Source organism: Phyllobates terribilis, unplaced genomic scaffold, assembly GCF_046119375.1.
Source record: "Phyllobates terribilis strain yellow unplaced genomic scaffold, ASM4611937v1 Scaffold_2106__1_contigs__length_166561, whole genome shotgun sequence".
In the NCBI taxonomy this organism is placed as follows: domain Eukaryota; kingdom Metazoa; phylum Chordata; class Amphibia; order Anura; family Dendrobatidae; genus Phyllobates; species Phyllobates terribilis.
Window position 1 is genome coordinate 57,059 of NW_027364865.1, and position 19,518 is coordinate 76,576.

General features: G+C 41.4%; 11 non-coding genes across 11 annotated transcripts; all 11 read left to right on the forward strand.

Annotated features, from left to right (window-relative positions):
• The first annotated feature begins 180 nt into the window (after window positions 1-180).
• On the forward strand, window positions 181-252 carry TRNAE-CUC (transfer RNA glutamic acid (anticodon CUC)). The gene has a single exon. It is a non-coding gene; the product is annotated as a tRNA-Glu (tRNA).
• Window positions 253-3,579: 3,327 nt separating this feature from the next.
• TRNAE-CUC (transfer RNA glutamic acid (anticodon CUC)) lies at window positions 3,580-3,651 on the forward strand. Its single transcript has one exon. It is a non-coding gene; the product is annotated as a tRNA-Glu (tRNA).
• A 1,628-nt stretch (window positions 3,652-5,279) lies between these two features.
• Window positions 5,280-5,351, forward strand: TRNAE-CUC (transfer RNA glutamic acid (anticodon CUC)). The gene has a single exon. It is a non-coding gene; the product is annotated as a tRNA-Glu (tRNA).
• A 1,628-nt stretch (window positions 5,352-6,979) lies between these two features.
• On the forward strand, window positions 6,980-7,051 carry TRNAE-CUC (transfer RNA glutamic acid (anticodon CUC)). Its single transcript has one exon. It is a non-coding gene; the product is annotated as a tRNA-Glu (tRNA).
• Window positions 7,052-8,679: 1,628 nt separating this feature from the next.
• On the forward strand, window positions 8,680-8,751 carry TRNAE-CUC (transfer RNA glutamic acid (anticodon CUC)). The gene has a single exon. It is a non-coding gene; the product is annotated as a tRNA-Glu (tRNA).
• A 1,628-nt stretch (window positions 8,752-10,379) lies between these two features.
• On the forward strand, window positions 10,380-10,451 carry TRNAE-CUC (transfer RNA glutamic acid (anticodon CUC)). The gene has a single exon. It is a non-coding gene; the product is annotated as a tRNA-Glu (tRNA).
• A 1,628-nt stretch (window positions 10,452-12,079) lies between these two features.
• On the forward strand, window positions 12,080-12,151 carry TRNAE-CUC (transfer RNA glutamic acid (anticodon CUC)). The gene has a single exon. It is a non-coding gene; the product is annotated as a tRNA-Glu (tRNA).
• Window positions 12,152-13,779: 1,628 nt separating this feature from the next.
• Window positions 13,780-13,851, forward strand: TRNAE-CUC (transfer RNA glutamic acid (anticodon CUC)). Its single transcript has one exon. It is a non-coding gene; the product is annotated as a tRNA-Glu (tRNA).
• Window positions 13,852-15,479: 1,628 nt separating this feature from the next.
• TRNAE-CUC (transfer RNA glutamic acid (anticodon CUC)) lies at window positions 15,480-15,551 on the forward strand. Its single transcript has one exon. It is a non-coding gene; the product is annotated as a tRNA-Glu (tRNA).
• A 1,628-nt stretch (window positions 15,552-17,179) lies between these two features.
• TRNAE-CUC (transfer RNA glutamic acid (anticodon CUC)) lies at window positions 17,180-17,251 on the forward strand. Its single transcript has one exon. It is a non-coding gene; the product is annotated as a tRNA-Glu (tRNA).
• Window positions 17,252-18,878: 1,627 nt separating this feature from the next.
• TRNAE-CUC (transfer RNA glutamic acid (anticodon CUC)) lies at window positions 18,879-18,950 on the forward strand. Its single transcript has one exon. It is a non-coding gene; the product is annotated as a tRNA-Glu (tRNA).
• Window positions 18,951-19,518: the final 568 nt, after the last annotated feature.

Consider the following 19,518-nt stretch of genomic DNA (forward strand, 5'->3'; position numbering starts at 1 on the left):
GAGAAAAGGAGGGAACAGTGCCCCGTGTGAGGCTCAAACTCACAACCTTCAGATTACGAGACTGACGCACTACCTACTGCGCTAACGAAGCAAGTTGCACCTGCAGATCTGCAGAAGTTTATTGTGCATAGCAGAAAACTTATTTTTTTCATAATGTCACTGAGACGTTAGCGCATCTTTTCCCATATGGTCTAGCGGTTAGGATTCCTGGTTCTCACCCAGGTGGCCCGGGTTCGACTCCCGGTATGGGAATGCACCTTTATCTTAGCTACTGCCACCATTCAAAGACTGATGCGTGTTTTTCAATCAAAAATGTTTCTGGTAGATTTTCACTTTGCAACAAAAATACTTAACATTGGCGATGCATTATGACTTTTGCAAAAGATTTCCTTTTGTTTCATAGCTTAAGCCTTTTTCAACTACACAGTTTTACACAAAAGTGTCAAGGGACTCAACAAGCCATGTGTCCTGTCAGTCATTAGGGCTCCCATGTTCTTTCTAATCGGAAACAGTTTAGAACTGAATTGGAAAGTTCAGAGTTAGTGACAAAATCTCTTGAGAAAAGGAGGATGGCACTTGTGAGCAAAAAACTCATGATCTTCAAATTATTCAACTGACGTGCCAAAAACCTTGACCATGTAGCGTGTTTTAGCTCTTGTAATGTTTATGTTTTGTATTCAAAGCAAAACACTCTTTTTTTTTTTTTTTTTTTTTTTTACACCTGTCTTGCTGTTTACTGTACTGCTTACACCATGTGGAGAAAGACTTAGTTAGTATTCCTGGTTGACTGGTTCAATTCCTGCTATGGGAGAGACTTTTTTTTGGGACTAGTGTCCACATTCCAAAGCCGACACGTGCCTTGCAGACAGAATCAGTTTAGGTTGGAACTGCACTTTGCTGCCAAAAATGCAGACCACCAGATTTTTTGGATATTTATTTGCACAAAAGCTTATTTGATGTCATATCTCAAACCATTCATATCTCTCACTTTTAATTCCTGGGTGTTAAGGGACTCAACAAGCCTTTATCCCTGTCTGTCATTGGAGCTCCCCTTCCATCAATTGGTGATGTTTTGTTACTGAATGGAAAAGAGCTGTGACTCTCTAGCCAAGATAGTGGCAAAATCAGTTACGGAAACAAGGTACCAGTGCCCCATGTGAGAATCGAACTCACGACCTTCAGATTACGAGACTGACGCGCTACCTGCTGCGCTAACGAGGCAAGATGCATGTAATAATCTGCGGAAGTTGCTTGTGCAAAGCAGTACACCTCTTTTTTTTCATATTGTAAGTGAGCTGGCAGTACATCTTCTCCCGTATGGTCTAGCGCTTAGGATTCCTGGTTTTCACCCAGGTGGCCTGGGTTCGACTCCCGGTATGGAAACGCATCCTTTTCTACACCGTTGCCAACATTCAAAGACTGACGTGTGTTTTTAAAACAAACGTATTTCAGGTAGGATTTGTTTTTTTCAGGCAAAAATGCTGAACGCCCGCGTTTTGGCACTTCATTCTGACCCTTCACGCAAGATTCAATTTGGATTCGTAGCTCAACTCATTCTCAACCACCCCTTTTTACACCAAAGTGTCAAGAGACTCAACAACTCATGGGTCCTGTAAGTTATTTGGATTCCCATTTCCTTTCTAATGGAAAACGTTGTAGAATTGAATGGAAAAGTTCTAAGTTGGTGACAAAATCTCTCGAGAAAAGGAGGGAACAGTGCCCCGTGTGAGGCTCAAACTCACAACCTTCAGATTACGAGACTGACGCACTACCTACTGCGCTAACGAAGCAAGTTGCACCTGCAGATCTGCAGAAGTTTATTGTGCATAGCAGAAAACTTATTTTTTTCATAATGTCACTGAGACGTTAGCGCATCTTTTCCCATATGGTCTAGCGGTTAGGATTCCTGGTTCTCACCCAGGTGGCCCGGGTTCAACTCCCGGTATGGGAATGCACCTTTATCTTAGCTACTGCCACCATTCAAAGACTGATGCGTGTTTTTCAATCAAAAATGTTTCTGGTAGATTTTCACTTTGCAACAAAAATACTTAACATTGGCGATGCATTATGACTTTTGCAAAAGATTTCCTTTTGTTTCATAGCTTAAGCCTTTTTCAACTACACAGTTTTACACAAAAGTGTCAAGGGACTCAACAAGCCATGTGTCCTGTCAGTCATTAGGGCTCCCATGTTCTTTCTAATCGGAAACAGTTTAGAACTGAATTGGAAAGTTCAGAGTTAGTGACAAAATCTCTTGAGAAAAGGAGGATGGCACTTGTGAGCAAAAAACTCATGATCTTCAAATTATTCAACTGACGTGCCAAAAACCTTGACCATGTAGCGTGTTTTAGCTCTTGTAATGTTTATGTTTTGTATTCAAAGCAAAACACTCTTTTTTTTTTTTTTTTTTTTTTTTTACACCTGTCTTGCTGTTTACTGTACTGCTTACACCATGTGGAGAAAGACTTAGTTAGTATTCCTGGTTGACTGGTTCAATTCCTGCTATGGGAGAGACTTTTTTTTGGGACTAGTGTCCACATTCCAAAGCCGACACGTGCCTTGCAGACAGAATCAGTTTAGGTTGGAACTGCACTTTGCTGCCAAAAATGCAGACCACCAGATTTTTTGGATATTTATTTGCACAAAAGCTTATTTGATGTCATATCTCAAACCATTCATATCTCTCACTTTTAATTCCTGGGTGTTAAGGGACTCAACAAGCCTTTATCCCTGTCTGTCATTGGAGCTCCCCTTCCATCAATTGGTGATGTTTTGTTACTGAATGGAAAAGAGCTGTGACTCTCTAGCCAAGATAGTGGCAAAATCAGTTACGGAAACAAGGTACCAGTGCCCCATGTGAGAATCGAACTCACGACCTTCAGATTACGAGACTGACGCGCTACCTGCTGCGCTAACGAGGCAAGATGCATGTAATAATCTGCGGAAGTTGCTTGTGCAAAGCAGTACACCTCTTTTTTTTCATATTGTAAGTGAGCTGGCAGTACATCTTCTCCCGTATGGTCTAGCGCTTAGGATTCCTGGTTTTCACCCAGGTGGCCTGGGTTCGACTCCCGGTATGGAAACGCATCCTTTTCTACACCGTTGCCAACATTCAAAGACTGACGTGTGTTTTTAAAACAAACGTATTTCAGGTAGGATTTGTTTTTTTCAGGCAAAAATGCTGAACGCCCGCGTTTTGGCACTTCATTCTGACCCTTCACGCAAGATTCAATTTGGATTCGTAGCTCAACTCATTCTCAACCACCCCTTTTTACACCAAAGTGTCAAGAGACTCAACAACTCATGGGTCCTGTAAGTTATTTGGATTCCCATTTCCTTTCTAATGGAAAACGTTGTAGAATTGAATGGAAAAGTTCTAAGTTGGTGACAAAATCTCTCGAGAAAAGGAGGGAACAGTGCCCCGTGTGAGGCTCAAACTCACAACCTTCAGATTACGAGACTGACGCACTACCTACTGCGCTAACGAAGCAAGTTGCACCTGCAGATCTGCAGAAGTTTATTGTGCATAGCAGAAAACTTATTTTTTTCATAATGTCACTGAGACGTTAGCGCATCTTTTCCCATATGGTCTAGCGGTTAGGATTCCTGGTTCTCACCCAGGTGGCCCGGGTTCGACTCCCGGTATGGGAATGCACCTTTATCTTAGCTACTGCCACCATTCAAAGACTGATGCGTGTTTTTCAATCAAAAATGTTTCTGGTAGATTTTCACTTTGCAACAAAAATACTTAACATTGGCGATGCATTATGACTTTTGCAAAAGATTTCCTTTTGTTTCATAGCTTAAGCCTTTTTCAACTACACAGTTTTACACAAAAGTGTCAAGGGACTCAACAAGCCATGTGTCCTGTCAGTCATTAGGGCTCCCATGTTCTTTCTAATCGGAAACAGTTTAGAACTGAATTGGAAAGTTCAGAGTTAGTGACAAAATCTCTTGAGAAAAGGAGGATGGCACTTGTGAGCAAAAAACTCATGATCTTCAAATTATTCAACTGACGTGCCAAAAACCTTGACCATGTAGCGTGTTTTAGCTCTTGTAATGTTTATGTTTTGTATTCAAAGCAAAACACTCTTTTTTTTTTTTTTTTTTTTTTTTTACACCTGTCTTGCTGTTTACTGTACTGCTTACACCATGTGGAGAAAGACTTAGTTAGTATTCCTGGTTGACTGGTTCAATTCCTGCTATGGGAGAGACTTTTTTTTGGGACTAGTGTCCACATTCCAAAGCCGACACGTGCCTTGCAGACAGAATCAGTTTAGGTTGGAACTGCACTTTGCTGCCAAAAATGCAGACCACCAGATTTTTTGGATATTTATTTGCACAAAAGCTTATTTGATGTCATATCTCAAACCATTCATATCTCTCACTTTTAATTCCTGGGTGTTAAGGGACTCAACAAGCCTTTATCCCTGTCTGTCATTGGAGCTCCCCTTCCATCAATTGGTGATGTTTTGTTACTGAATGGAAAAGAGCTGTGACTCTCTAGCCAAGATAGTGGCAAAATCAGTTACGGAAACAAGGTACCAGTGCCCCATGTGAGAATCGAACTCACGACCTTCAGATTACGAGACTGACGCGCTACCTGCTGCGCTAACGAGGCAAGATGCATGTAATAATCTGCGGAAGTTGCTTGTGCAAAGCAGTACACCTCTTTTTTTTCATATTGTAAGTGAGCTGGCAGTACATCTTCTCCCGTATGGTCTAGCGCTTAGGATTCCTGGTTTTCACCCAGGTGGCCTGGGTTCGACTCCCGGTATGGAAACGCATCCTTTTCTACACCGTTGCCAACATTCAAAGACTGACGTGTGTTTTTAAAACAAACGTATTTCAGGTAGGATTTGTTTTTTTCAGGCAAAAATGCTGAACGCCCGCGTTTTGGCACTTCATTCTGACCCTTCACGCAAGATTCAATTTGGATTCGTAGCTCAACTCATTCTCAACCACCCCTTTTTACACCAAAGTGTCAAGAGACTCAACAACTCATGGGTCCTGTAAGTTATTTGGATTCCCATTTCCTTTCTAATGGAAAACGTTGTAGAATTGAATGGAAAAGTTCTAAGTTGGTGACAAAATCTCTCGAGAAAAGGAGGGAACAGTGCCCCGTGTGAGGCTCAAACTCACAACCTTCAGATTACGAGACTGACGCACTACCTACTGCGCTAACGAAGCAAGTTGCACCTGCAGATCTGCAGAAGTTTATTGTGCATAGCAGAAAACTTATTTTTTTCATAATGTCACTGAGACGTTAGCGCATCTTTTCCCATATGGTCTAGCGGTTAGGATTCCTGGTTCTCACCCAGGTGGCCCGGGTTCGACTCCCGGTATGGGAATGCACCTTTATCTTAGCTACTGCCACCATTCAAAGACTGATGCGTGTTTTTCAATCAAAAATGTTTCTGGTAGATTTTCACTTTGCAACAAAAATACTTAACATTGGCGATGCATTATGACTTTTGCAAAAGATTTCCTTTTGTTTCATAGCTTAAGCCTTTTTCAACTACACAGTTTTACACAAAAGTGTCAAGGGACTCAACAAGCCATGTGTCCTGTCAGTCATTAGGGCTCCCATGTTCTTTCTAATCGGAAACAGTTTAGAACTGAATTGGAAAGTTCAGAGTTAGTGACAAAATCTCTTGAGAAAAGGAGGATGGCACTTGTGAGCAAAAAACTCATGATCTTCAAATTATTCAACTGACGTGCCAAAAACCTTGACCATGTAGCGTGTTTTAGCTCTTGTAATGTTTATGTTTTGTATTCAAAGCAAAACACTCTTTTTTTTTTTTTTTTTTTTTTTTTACACCTGTCTTGCTGTTTACTGTACTGCTTACACCATGTGGAGAAAGACTTAGTTAGTATTCCTGGTTGACTGGTTCAATTCCTGCTATGGGAGAGACTTTTTTTTGGGACTAGTGTCCACATTCCAAAGCCGACACGTGCCTTGCAGACAGAATCAGTTTAGGTTGGAACTGCACTTTGCTGCCAAAAATGCAGACCACCAGATTTTTTGGATATTTATTTGCACAAAAGCTTATTTGATGTCATATCTCAAACCATTCATATCTCTCACTTTTAATTCCTGGGTGTTAAGGGACTCAACAAGCCTTTATCCCTGTCTGTCATTGGAGCTCCCCTTCCATCAATTGGTGATGTTTTGTTACTGAATGGAAAAGAGCTGTGACTCTCTAGCCAAGATAGTGGCAAAATCAGTTACGGAAACAAGGTACCAGTGCCCCATGTGAGAATCGAACTCACGACCTTCAGATTACGAGACTGACGCGCTACCTGCTGCGCTAACGAGGCAAGATGCATGTAATAATCTGCGGAAGTTGCTTGTGCAAAGCAGTACACCTCTTTTTTTTCATATTGTAAGTGAGCTGGCAGTACATCTTCTCCCGTATGGTCTAGCGCTTAGGATTCCTGGTTTTCACCCAGGTGGCCTGGGTTCGACTCCCGGTATGGAAACGCATCCTTTTCTACACCGTTGCCAACATTCAAAGACTGACGTGTGTTTTTAAAACAAACGTATTTCAGGTAGGATTTGTTTTTTTCAGGCAAAAATGCTGAACGCCCGCGTTTTGGCACTTCATTCTGACCCTTCACGCAAGATTCAATTTGGATTCGTAGCTCAACTCATTCTCAACCACCCCTTTTTACACCAAAGTGTCAAGAGACTCAACAACTCATGGGTCCTGTAAGTTATTTGGATTCCCATTTCCTTTCTAATGGAAAACGTTGTAGAATTGAATGGAAAAGTTCTAAGTTGGTGACAAAATCTCTCGAGAAAAGGAGGGAACAGTGCCCCGTGTGAGGCTCAAACTCACAACCTTCAGATTACGAGACTGACGCACTACCTACTGCGCTAACGAAGCAAGTTGCACCTGCAGATCTGCAGAAGTTTATTGTGCATAGCAGAAAACTTATTTTTTTCATAATGTCACTGAGACGTTAGCGCATCTTTTCCCATATGGTCTAGCGGTTAGGATTCCTGGTTCTCACCCAGGTGGCCCGGGTTCGACTCCCGGTATGGGAATGCACCTTTATCTTAGCTACTGCCACCATTCAAAGACTGATGCGTGTTTTTCAATCAAAAATGTTTCTGGTAGATTTTCACTTTGCAACAAAAATACTTAACATTGGCGATGCATTATGACTTTTGCAAAAGATTTCCTTTTGTTTCATAGCTTAAGCCTTTTTCAACTACACAGTTTTACACAAAAGTGTCAAGGGACTCAACAAGCCATGTGTCCTGTCAGTCATTAGGGCTCCCATGTTCTTTCTAATTGGAAACAGTTTAGAACTGAATTGGAAAGTTCAGAGTTAGTGACAAAATCTCTTGAGAAAAGGAGGATGGCACTTGTGAGCAAAAAACTCATGATCTTCAAATTATTCAACTGACGTGCCAAAAACCTTGACCATGTAGCGTGTTTTAGCTCTTGTAATGTTTATGTTTTGTATTCAAAGCAAAACACTCTTTTTTTTTTTTTTTTTTTTTTTTTACACCTGTCTTGCTGTTTACTGTACTGCTTACACCATGTGGAGAAAGACTTAGTTAGTATTCCTGGTTGACTGGTTCAATTCCTGCTATGGGAGAGACTTTTTTTTGGGACTAGTGTCCACATTCCAAAGCCGACACGTGCCTTGCAGACAGAATCAGTTTAGGTTGGAACTGCACTTTGCTGCCAAAAATGCAGACCACCAGATTTTTTGGATATTTATTTGCACAAAAGCTTATTTGATGTCATATCTCAAACCATTCATATCTCTCACTTTTAATTCCTGGGTGTTAAGGGACTCAACAAGCCTTTATCCCTGTCTGTCATTGGAGCTCCCCTTCCATCAATTGGTGATGTTTTGTTACTGAATGGAAAAGAGCTGTGACTCTCTAGCCAAGATAGTGGCAAAATCAGTTACGGAAACAAGGTACCAGTGCCCCATGTGAGAATCGAACTCACGACCTTCAGATTACGAGACTGACGCGCTACCTGCTGCGCTAACGAGGCAAGATGCATGTAATAATCTGCGGAAGTTGCTTGTGCAAAGCAGTACACCTCTTTTTTTTCATATTGTAAGTGAGCTGGCAGTACATCTTCTCCCGTATGGTCTAGCGCTTAGGATTCCTGGTTTTCACCCAGGTGGCCTGGGTTCGACTCCCGGTATGGAAACGCATCCTTTTCTACACCGTTGCCAACATTCAAAGACTGACGTGTGTTTTTAAAACAAACGTATTTCAGGTAGGATTTGTTTTTTTCAGGCAAAAATGCTGAACGCCCGCGTTTTGGCACTTCATTCTGACCCTTCACGCAAGATTCAATTTGGATTCGTAGCTCAACTCATTCTCAACCACCCCTTTTTACACCAAAGTGTCAAGAGACTCAACAACTCATGGGTCCTGTAAGTTATTTGGATTCCCATTTCCTTTCTAATGGAAAACGTTGTAGAATTGAATGGAAAAGTTCTAAGTTGGTGACAAAATCTCTCGAGAAAAGGAGGGAACAGTGCCCCGTGTGAGGCTCAAACTCACAACCTTCAGATTACGAGACTGACGCACTACCTACTGCGCTAACGAAGCAAGTTGCACCTGCAGATCTGCAGAAGTTTATTGTGCATAGCAGAAAACTTATTTTTTTCATAATGTCACTGAGACGTTAGCGCATCTTTTCCCATATGGTCTAGCGGTTAGGATTCCTGGTTCTCACCCAGGTGGCCCGGGTTCGACTCCCGGTATGGGAATGCACCTTTATCTTAGCTACTGCCACCATTCAAAGACTGATGCGTGTTTTTCAATCAAAAATGTTTCTGGTAGATTTTCACTTTGCAACAAAAATACTTAACATTGGCGATGCATTATGACTTTTGCAAAAGATTTCCTTTTGTTTCATAGCTTAAGCCTTTTTCAACTACACAGTTTTACACAAAAGTGTCAAGGGACTCAACAAGCCATGTGTCCTGTCAGTCATTAGGGCTCCCATGTTCTTTCTAATTGGAAACAGTTTAGAACTGAATTGGAAAGTTCAGAGTTAGTGACAAAATCTCTTGAGAAAAGGAGGATGGCACTTGTGAGCAAAAAACTCATGATCTTCAAATTATTCAACTGACGTGCCAAAAACCTTGACCATGTAGCGTGTTTTAGCTCTTGTAATGTTTATGTTTTGTATTCAAAGCAAAACACTCTTTTTTTTTTTTTTTTTTTTTTTTTACACCTGTCTTGCTGTTTACTGTACTGCTTACACCATGTGGAGAAAGACTTAGTTAGTATTCCTGGTTGACTGGTTCAATTCCTGCTATGGGAGAGACTTTTTTTTGGGACTAGTGTCCACATTCCAAAGCCGACACGTGCCTTGCAGACAGAATCAGTTTAGGTTGGAACTGCACTTTGCTGCCAAAAATGCAGACCACCAGATTTTTTGGATATTTATTTGCACAAAAGCTTATTTGATGTCATATCTCAAACCATTCATATCTCTCACTTTTAATTCCTGGGTGTTAAGGGACTCAACAAGCCTTTATCCCTGTCTGTCATTGGAGCTCCCCTTCCATCAATTGGTGATGTTTTGTTACTGAATGGAAAAGAGCTGTGACTCTCTAGCCAAGATAGTGGCAAAATCAGTTACGGAAACAAGGTACCAGTGCCCCATGTGAGAATCGAACTCACGACCTTCAGATTACGAGACTGACGCGCTACCTGCTGCGCTAACGAGGCAAGATGCATGTAATAATCTGCGGAAGTTGCTTGTGCAAAGCAGTACACCTCTTTTTTTTCATATTGTAAGTGAGCTGGCAGTACATCTTCTCCCGTATGGTCTAGCGCTTAGGATTCCTGGTTTTCACCCAGGTGGCCTGGGTTCGACTCCCGGTATGGAAACGCATCCTTTTCTACACCGTTGCCAACATTCAAAGACTGACGTGTGTTTTTAAAACAAACGTATTTCAGGTAGGATTTGTTTTTTTCAGGCAAAAATGCTGAACGCCCGCGTTTTGGCACTTCATTCTGACCCTTCACGCAAGATTCAATTTGGATTCGTAGCTCAACTCATTCTCAACCACCCCTTTTTACACCAAAGTGTCAAGAGACTCAACAACTCATGGGTCCTGTAAGTTATTTGGATTCCCATTTCCTTTCTAATGGAAAACGTTGTAGAATTGAATGGAAAAGTTCTAAGTTGGTGACAAAATCTCTCGAGAAAAGGAGGGAACAGTGCCCCGTGTGAGGCTCAAACTCACAACCTTCAGATTACGAGACTGACGCACTACCTACTGCGCTAACGAAGCAAGTTGCACCTGCAGATCTGCAGAAGTTTATTGTGCATAGCAGAAAACTTATTTTTTTCATAATGTCACTGAGACGTTAGCGCATCTTTTCCCATATGGTCTAGCGGTTAGGATTCCTGGTTCTCACCCAGGTGGCCCGGGTTCGACTCCCGGTATGGGAATGCACCTTTATCTTAGCTACTGCCACCATTCAAAGACTGATGCGTGTTTTTCAATCAAAAATGTTTCTGGTAGATTTTCACTTTGCAACAAAAATACTTAACATTGGCGATGCATTATGACTTTTGCAAAAGATTTCCTTTTGTTTCATAGCTTAAGCCTTTTTCAACTACACAGTTTTACACAAAAGTGTCAAGGGACTCAACAAGCCATGTGTCCTGTCAGTCATTAGGGCTCCCATGTTCTTTCTAATCGGAAACAGTTTAGAACTGAATTGGAAAGTTCAGAGTTAGTGACAAAATCTCTTGAGAAAAGGAGGATGGCACTTGTGAGCAAAAAACTCATGATCTTCAAATTATTCAACTGACGTGCCAAAAACCTTGACCATGTAGCGTGTTTTAGCTCTTGTAATGTTTATGTTTTGTATTCAAAGCAAAACACTCTTTTTTTTTTTTTTTTTTTTTTTTTACACCTGTCTTGCTGTTTACTGTACTGCTTACACCATGTGGAGAAAGACTTAGTTAGTATTCCTGGTTGACTGGTTCAATTCCTGCTATGGGAGAGACTTTTTTTTGGGACTAGTGTCCACATTCCAAAGCCGACACGTGCCTTGCAGACAGAATCAGTTTAGGTTGGAACTGCACTTTGCTGCCAAAAATGCAGACCACCAGATTTTTTGGATATTTATTTGCACAAAAGCTTATTTGATGTCATATCTCAAACCATTCATATCTCTCACTTTTAATTCCTGGGTGTTAAGGGACTCAACAAGCCTTTATCCCTGTCTGTCATTGGAGCTCCCCTTCCATCAATTGGTGATGTTTTGTTACTGAATGGAAAAGAGCTGTGACTCTCTAGCCAAGATAGTGGCAAAATCAGTTACGGAAACAAGGTACCAGTGCCCCATGTGAGAATCGAACTCACGACCTTCAGATTACGAGACTGACGCGCTACCTGCTGCGCTAACGAGGCAAGATGCATGTAATAATCTGCGGAAGTTGCTTGTGCAAAGCAGTACACCTCTTTTTTTTCATATTGTAAGTGAGCTGGCAGTACATCTTCTCCCGTATGGTCTAGCGCTTAGGATTCCTGGTTTTCACCCAGGTGGCCTGGGTTCGACTCCCGGTATGGAAACGCATCCTTTTCTACACCGTTGCCAACATTCAAAGACTGACGTGTGTTTTTAAAACAAACGTATTTCAGGTAGGATTTGTTTTTTTCAGGCAAAAATGCTGAACGCCCGCGTTTTGGCACTTCATTCTGACCCTTCACGCAAGATTCAATTTGGATTCGTAGCTCAACTCATTCTCAACCACCCCTTTTTACACCAAAGTGTCAAGAGACTCAACAACTCATGGGTCCTGTAAGTTATTTGGATTCCCATTTCCTTTCTAATGGAAAACGTTGTAGAATTGAATGGAAAAGTTCTAAGTTGGTGACAAAATCTCTCGAGAAAAGGAGGGAACAGTGCCCCGTGTGAGGCTCAAACTCACAACCTTCAGATTACGAGACTGACGCACTACCTACTGCGCTAACGAAGCAAGTTGCACCTGCAGATCTGCAGAAGTTTATTGTGCATAGCAGAAAACTTATTTTTTTCATAATGTCACTGAGACGTTAGCGCATCTTTTCCCATATGGTCTAGCGGTTAGGATTCCTGGTTCTCACCCAGGTGGCCCGGGTTCGACTCCCGGTATGGGAATGCACCTTTATCTTAGCTACTGCCACCATTCAAAGACTGATGCGTGTTTTTCAATCAAAAATGTTTCTGGTAGATTTTCACTTTGCAACAAAAATACTTAACATTGGCGATGCATTATGACTTTTGCAAAAGATTTCCTTTTGTTTCATAGCTTAAGCCTTTTTCAACTACACAGTTTTACACAAAAGTGTCAAGGGACTCAACAAGCCATGTGTCCTGTCAGTCATTAGGGCTCCCATGTTCTTTCTAATCGGAAACAGTTTAGAACTGAATTGGAAAGTTCAGAGTTAGTGACAAAATCTCTTGAGAAAAGGAGGATGGCACTTGTGAGCAAAAAACTCATGATCTTCAAATTATTCAACTGACGTGCCAAAAACCTTGACCATGTAGCGTGTTTTAGCTCTTGTAATGTTTATGTTTTGTATTCAAAGCAAAACACTCTTTTTTTTTTTTTTTTTTTTTTTTTACACCTGTCTTGCTGTTTACTGTACTGCTTACACCATGTGGAGAAAGACTTAGTTAGTATTCCTGGTTGACTGGTTCAATTCCTGCTATGGGAGAGACTTTTTTTTGGGACTAGTGTCCACATTCCAAAGCCGACACGTGCCTTGCAGACAGAATCAGTTTAGGTTGGAACTGCACTTTGCTGCCAAAAATGCAGACCACCAGATTTTTTGGATATTTATTTGCACAAAAGCTTATTTGATGTCATATCTCAAACCATTCATATCTCTCACTTTTAATTCCTGGGTGTTAAGGGACTCAACAAGCCTTTATCCCTGTCTGTCATTGGAGCTCCCCTTCCATCAATTGGTGATGTTTTGTTACTGAATGGAAAAGAGCTGTGACTCTCTAGCCAAGATAGTGGCAAAATCAGTTACGGAAACAAGGTACCAGTGCCCCATGTGAGAATCGAACTCACGACCTTCAGATTACGAGACTGACGCGCTACCTGCTGCGCTAACGAGGCAAGATGCATGTAATAATCTGCGGAAGTTGCTTGTGCAAAGCAGTACACCTCTTTTTTTTCATATTGTAAGTGAGCTGGCAGTACATCTTCTCCCGTATGGTCTAGCGCTTAGGATTCCTGGTTTTCACCCAGGTGGCCTGGGTTCGACTCCCGGTATGGAAACGCATCCTTTTCTACACCGTTGCCAACATTCAAAGACTGACGTGTGTTTTTAAAACAAACGTATTTCAGGTAGGATTTGTTTTTTTCAGGCAAAAATGCTGAACGCCCGCGTTTTGGCACTTCATTCTGACCCTTCACGCAAGATTCAATTTGGATTCGTAGCTCAACTCATTCTCAACCACCCCTTTTTACACCAAAGTGTCAAGAGACTCAACAACTCATGGGTCCTGTAAGTTATTTGGATTCCCATTTCCTTTCTAATGGAAAACGTTGTAGAATTGAATGGAAAAGTTCTAAGTTGGTGACAAAATCTCTCGAGAAAAGGAGGGAACAGTGCCCCGTGTGAGGCTCAAACTCACAACCTTCAGATTACGAGACTGACGCACTACCTACTGCGCTAACGAAGCAAGTTGCACCTGCAGATCTGCAGAAGTTTATTGTGCATAGCAGAAAACTTATTTTTTTCATAATGTCACTGAGACGTTAGCGCATCTTTTCCCATATGGTCTAGCGGTTAGGATTCCTGGTTCTCACCCAGGTGGCCCGGGTTCGACTCCCGGTATGGGAATGCACCTTTATCTTAGCTACTGCCACCATTCAAAGACTGATGCGTGTTTTTCAATCAAAAATGTTTCTGGTAGATTTTCACTTTGCAACAAAAATACTTAACATTGGCGATGCATTATGACTTTTGCAAAAGATTTCCTTTTGTTTCATAGCTTAAGCCTTTTTCAACTACACAGTTTTACACAAAAGTGTCAAGGGACTCAACAAGCCATGTGTCCTGTCAGTCATTAGGGCTCCCATGTTCTTTCTAATCGGAAACAGTTTAGAACTGAATTGGAAAGTTCAGAGTTAGTGACAAAATCTCTTGAGAAAAGGAGGATGGCACTTGTGAGCAAAAAACTCATGATCTTCAAATTATTCAACTGACGTGCCAAAAACCTTGACCATGTAGCGTGTTTTAGCTCTTGTAATGTTTATGTTTTGTATTCAAAGCAAAACACTCTTTTTTTTTTTTTTTTTTTTTTTTTACACCTGTCTTGCTGTTTACTGTACTGCTTACACCATGTGGAGAAAGACTTAGTTAGTATTCCTGGTTGACTGGTTCAATTCCTGCTATGGGAGAGACTTTTTTTTGGGACTAGTGTCCACATTCCAAAGCCGACACGTGCCTTGCAGACAGAATCAGTTTAGGTTGGAACTGCACTTTGCTGCCAAAAATGCAGACCACCAGATTTTTTGGATATTTATTTGCACAAAAGCTTATTTGATGTCATATCTCAAACCATTCATATCTCTCACTTTTAATTCCTGGGTGTTAAGGGACTCAACAAGCCTTTATCCCTGTCTGTCATTGGAGCTCCCCTTCCATCAATTGGTGATGTTTTGTTACTGAATGGAAAAGAGCTGTGACTCTCTAGCCAAGATAGTGGCAAAATCAGTTACGGAAACAAGGTACCAGTGCCCCATGTGAGAATCGAACTCACGACCTTCAGATTACGAGACTGACGCGCTACCTGCTGCGCTAACGAGGCAAGATGCATGTAATAATCTGCGGAAGTTGCTTGTGCAAAGCAGTACACCTCTTTTTTTTCATATTGTAAGTGAGCTGGCAGTACATCTTCTCCCGTATGGTCTAGCGCTTAGGATTCCTGGTTTTCACCCAGGTGGCCTGGGTTCGACTCCCGGTATGGAAACGCATCCTTTTCTACACCGTTGCCAACATTCAAAGACTGACGTGTGTTTTTAAAACAAACGTATTTCAGGTAGGATTTGTTTTTTTCAGGCAAAAATGCTGAACGCCCGCGTTTTGGCACTTCATTCTGACCCTTCACGCAAGATTCAATTTGGATTCGTAGCTCAACTCATTCTCAACCACCCCTTTTTACACCAAAGTGTCAAGAGACTCAACAACTCATGGGTCCTGTAAGTTATTTGGATTCCCATTTCCTTTCTAATGGAAAACGTTGTAGAATTGAATGGAAAAGTTCTAAGTTGGTGACAAAATCTCTCGAGAAAAGGAGGGAACAGTGCCCCGTGTGAGGCTCAAACTCACAACCTTCAGATTACGAGACTGACGCACTACCTACTGCGCTAACGAAGCAAGTTGCACCTGCAGATCTGCAGAAGTTTATTGTGCATAGCAGAAAACTTATTTTTTTCATAATGTCACTGAGACGTTAGCGCATCTTTTCCCATATGGTCTAGCGGTTAGGATTCCTGGTTCTCACCCAGGTGGCCCGGGTTCGACTCCCGGTATGGGAATGCACCTTTATCTTAGCTACTGCCACCATTCAAAGACTGATGCGTGTTTTTCAATCAAAAATGTTTCTGGTAGATTTTCACTTTGCAACAAAAATACTTAACATTGGCGATGCATTATGACTTTTGCAAAAGATTTCCTTTTGTTTCATAGCTTAAGCCTTTTTCAACTACACAGTTTTACACAAAAGTGTCAAGGGACTCAACAAGCCATGTGTCCTGTCAGTCATTAGGGCTCCCATGTTCTTTCTAATCGGAAACAGTTTAGAACTGAATTGGAAAGTTCAGAGTTAGTGACAAAATCTCTTGAGAAAAGGAGGATGGCACTTGTGAGCAAAAAACTCATGATCTTCAAATTATTCAACTGACGTGCCAAAAACCTTGACCATGTAGCGTGTTTTAGCTCTTGTAATGTTTATGTTTTGTATTCAAAGCAAAACACTCTTTTTTTTTTTTTTTTTTTTTTTTTACACCTGTCTTGCTGTTTACTGTACTGCTTACACCATGTGGAGAAAGACTTAGTTAGTATTCCTGGTTGACTGGTTCAATTCCTGCTATGGGAGAGACTTTTTTTTGGGACTAGTGTCCACATTCCAAAGCCGACACGTGCCTTGCAGACAGAATCAGTTTAGGTTGGAACTGCACTTTGCTGCCAAAAATGCAGACCACCAGATTTTTTGGATATTTATTTGCACAAAAGCTTATTTGATGTCATATCTCAAACCATTCATATCTCTCACTTTTAATTCCTGGGTGTTAAGGGACTCAACAAGCCTTTATCCCTGTCTGTCATTGGAGCTCCCCTTCCATCAATTGGTGATGTTTTGTTACTGAATGGAAAAGAGCTGTGACTCTCTAGCCAAGATAGTGGCAAAATCAGTTACGGAAACAAGGTACCAGTGCCCCATGTGAGAATCGAACTCACGACCTTCAGATTACGAGACTGACGCGCTACCTGCTGCGCTAACGAGGCAAGATGCATGTAATAATCTGCGGAAGTTGCTTGTGCAAAGCAGTACACCTCTTTTTTTTCATATTGTAAGTGAGCTGGCAGTACATCTTCTCCCGTATGGTCTAGCGCTTAGGATTCCTGGTTTTCACCCAGGTGGCCTGGGTTCGACTCCCGGTATGGAAACGCATCCTTTTCTACACCGTTGCCAACATTCAAAGACTGACGTGTGTTTTTAAAACAAACGTATTTCAGGTAGGATTTGTTTTTTTCAGGCAAAAATGCTGAACGCCCGCGTTTTGGCACTTCATTCTGACCCTTCACGCAAGATTCAATTTGGATTCGTAGCTCAACTCATTCTCAACCACCCCTTTTTACACCAAAGTGTCAAGAGACTCAACAACTCATGGGTCCTGTAAGTTATTTGGATTCCCATTTCCTTTCTAATGGAAAACGTTGTAGAATTGAATGGAAAAGTTCTAAGTTGGTGACAAAATCTCTCGAGAAAAGGAGGGAACAGTGCCCCGTGTGAGGCTCAAACTCACAACCTTCAGATTACGAGACTGACGCACTACCTACTGCGCTAACGAAGCAAGTTGCACCTGCAGATCTGCAGAAGTTTATTGTGCATAGCAGAAAACTTATTTTTTTCATAATGTCACTGAGACGTTAGCGCATCTTTTCCCATATGGTCTAGCGGTTAGGATTCCTGGTTCTCACCCAGGTGGCCCGGGTTCGACTCCCGGTATGGGAATGCACCTTTATCTTAGCTACTGCCACCATTCAAAGACTGATGCGTGTTTTTCAATCAAAAATGTTTCTGGTAGATTTTCACTTTGCAACAAAAATACTTAACATTGGCGATGCATTATGACTTTTGCAAAAGATTTCCTTTTGTTTCATAGCTTAAGCCTTTTTCAACTACACAGTTTTACACAAAAGTGTCAAGGGACTCAACAAGCCATGTGTCCTGTCAGTCATTAGGGCTCCCATGTTCTTTCTAATCGGAAACAGTTTAGAACTGAATTGGAAAGTTCAGAGTTAGTGACAAAATCTCTTGAGAAAAGGAGGATGGCACTTGTGAGCAAAAAACTCATGATCTTCAAATTATTCAACTGACGTGCCAAAAACCTTGACCATGTAGCGTGTTTTAGCTCTTGTAATGTTTATGTTTTGTATTCAAAGCAAAACACTCTTTTTTTTTTTTTTTTTTTTTTTTACACCTGTCTTGCTGTTTACTGTACTGCTTACACCATGTGGAGAAAGACTTAGTTAGTATTCCTGGTTGACTGGTTCAATTCCTGCTATGGGAGAGACTTTTTTTTGGGACTAGTGTCCACATTCCAAAGCCGACACGTGCCTTGCAGACAGAATCAGTTTAGGTTGGAACTGCACTTTGCTGCCAAAAATGCAGACCACCAGATTTTTTGGATATTTATTTGCACAAAAGCTTATTTGATGTCATATCTCAAACCATTCATATCTCTCACTTTTAATTCCTGGGTGTTAAGGGACTCAACAAGCCTTTATCCCTGTCTGTCATTGGAGCTCCCCTTCCATCAATTGGTGATGTTTTGTTACTGAATGGAAAAGAGCTGTGACTCTCTAGCCAAGATAGTGGCAAAATCAGTTACGGAAACAAGGTACCAGTGCCCCATGTGAGAATCGAACTCACGACCTTCAGATTACGAGACTGACGCGCTACCTGCTGCGCTAACGAGGCAAGATGCATGTAATAATCTGCGGAAGTTGCTTGTGCAAAGCAGTACACCTCTTTTTTTTCATATTGTAAGTGAGCTGGCAGTACATCTTCTCCCGTATGGTCTAGCGCTTAGGATTCCTGGTTTTCACCCAGGTGGCCTGGGTTCGACTCCCGGTATGGAAACGCATCCTTTTCTACACCGTTGCCAACATTCAAAGACTGACGTGTGTTTTTAAAACAAACGTATTTCAGGTAGGATTTGTTTTTTTCAGGCAAAAATGCTGAACGCCCGCGTTTTGGCACTTCATTCTGACCCTTCACGCAAGATTCAATTTGGATTCGTAGCTCAACTCATTCTCAACCACCCCTTTTTACACCAAAGTGTCAAGAGACTCAACAACTCATGGGTCCTGTAAGTTATTTGGATTCCCATTTCCTTTCTAATGGAAAACGTTGTAGAATTGAATGGAAAAGTTCTAAGTTGGTGACAAAATCTCTCGAGAAAAGGAGGGAACAGTGCCCCGTGTGAGGCTCAAACTCACAACCTTCAGATTACGAGACTGACGCACTACCTACTGCGCTAACGAAGCAAGTTGCACCTGCAGATCTGCAGAAGTTTATTGTGCATAGCAGAAAACTTATTTTTTTCATAATGTCACTGAGACGTTAGCGCATCTTTTCCCATATGGTCTAGCGGTTAGGATTCCTGGTTCTCACCCAGGTGGCCCGGGTTCGACTCCCGGTATGGGAATGCACCTTTATCTTAGCTACTGCCACCATTCAAAGACTGATGCGTGTTTTTCAATCAAAAATGTTTCTGGTAGATTTTCACTTTGCAACAAAAATACTTAACATTGGCGATGCATTATGACTTTTGCAAAAGATTTCCTTTTGTTTCATAGCTTAAGCCTTTTTCAACTACACAGTTTTACACAAAAGTGTCAAGGGACTCAACAAGCCATGTGTCCTGTCAGTCATTAGGGCTCCCATGTTCTTTCTAATCGGAAACAGTTTAGAACTGAATTGGAAAGTTCAGAGTTAGTGACAAAATCTCTTGAGAAAAGGAGGATGGCACTTGTGAGCAAAAAACTCATGATCTTCAAATTATTCAACTGACGTGCCAAAAACCTTGACCATGTAGCGTGTTTTAGCTCTTGTAATGTTTATGTTTTGTATTCAAAGCAAAACACTCTTTTTTTTTTTTTTTTTTTTTTTACACCTGTCTTGCTGTTTACTGTACTGCTTACACCATGTGGAGAAAGACTTAGTTAGTATTCCTGGTTGACTGGTTCAATTCCTGCTATGGGAGAGACTTTTTT